This window comes from Montipora capricornis, chromosome 10 (genome assembly GCF_036669925.1).
Source record: "Montipora capricornis isolate CH-2021 chromosome 10, ASM3666992v2, whole genome shotgun sequence".
Lineage (NCBI taxonomy): Eukaryota > Metazoa > Cnidaria > Anthozoa > Scleractinia > Acroporidae > Montipora > Montipora capricornis.
In genome coordinates, this window is record NC_090892.1 from 21208803 (window position 1) to 21210176 (window position 1374).

A 1374-nucleotide genomic window follows, 5' to 3' on the forward strand; every position below is an offset into this window, starting at 1 on the left:
CGCGTCTCACAAACTTCTCGTGCTTAAGCTCCCCACGAACGTGAAAAGATCATCAGTTCGTGGACAACGTGAGAGCACGAAGGTACATTTAGAAAGGATTTGATTTGTTGCCTTTAACGGCATTCCTATAAATATATTTCGTAATAGCCATGCCATGCTGTACACGTGCATTCGTGTTCCAGTCTTGAAAGACAACTGCCCAGTTTAACTGAAGAACGAAGAGCCAATTTACTAGAGAAGTTTCACATTACTTTACCTCGCCACGTTGCGAAATTCGTTTGGAAATTGGATAAAAGGTTACAAAGTAGCCAATTATGCGGCGGATTAGGCAAACAAATCGCGAACTTTGAAATGAACTTTCCGACTTCTACCAGATCGAACTTCGCAAGTCTGCCGTCCGTGGTTTCGCGACATCGAAAGGAAGTGGTTTCAGGATTTAACACCATTAAACATAGCTCCGAAATTAGAATATACCGTGACAGGCAAATGGTAGAATTGTCGATCGGTTTGTACGTACATGGAGTTAGTGAGAACAGACTCGAGCACTGAAGAACGTTAACTGTGGATGATTGTTTTTTACACAGAGTTTTGTAAACGGTAGAGACGAAGTATGAAGTGGCGGAAATAAAATAATTGAAGGCTAATCGAAAACTGAAGAGATAAAACGACAGGTGGAGATCTTTGCTCGAAAGTTAGGGTGATGCCTGAAATTGATGTTTATTCATTTGCATAACTGGATAGCGCTTCTAAAAGAAATGTTACTCCAAGTCGTCTGCCGATGAAATTGGATCGTAGGGTCAAAATTTAGAGTATAATTGCAGCCCAAATCCCTTGTCGATACATAACTTATCGAAGCTCTGGAGTATTGAAACAAAGCCGGCGACAATATTTACATTTGCCTTTCTTGGTAAATTTTAACTACGGCGCTATTTTGGAATGGTGTTGAATCCTCAAACCACTTGTTTACGATGTCACTACCCTGGTCCCAGAGGTTTTTTCTTGAGCCGCGAGAGAGTCGCGAAGCGGTGAAGACGAGTGTTGAAGCGGCGAGAAGAAAAATCCTCTGGTTACCTTGGACGTGAATCTCACTATCATGCAGACGCGCGCTAGGGTCAGGATCTGACCCTCAAGCTCGGATAGGTTGATATTTCTTACAAACACACAAATCAATATGATTGGTTCAAATGAAAGTTAGAAATTTCGAAACAAATGAAAGGCTATACTATACGTAACTGAATAGAAAGGGAAGCACACTCAGAGCATTTTACTTTTCGACACACTCATCCGAAAACTTAGTTTTTGCCCTGAGCGGGACTCGAACCCACGTCCCCCTGATTTTTAGTCTGGCATGCTAAGTCACTACACCATCAAGGC

At 42.1% G+C, this 1374-nt stretch overlaps 1 non-coding gene across 1 annotated transcript; it reads right to left on the reverse strand.

Annotated features, from left to right (window-relative positions):
- Positions 1–1300: 1300 nt before the first annotated feature.
- Positions 1301–1374, reverse strand: Trnaf-aaa (transfer RNA phenylalanine (anticodon AAA)). Its single transcript has one exon. It is a non-coding gene; the product is annotated as a tRNA-Phe (tRNA).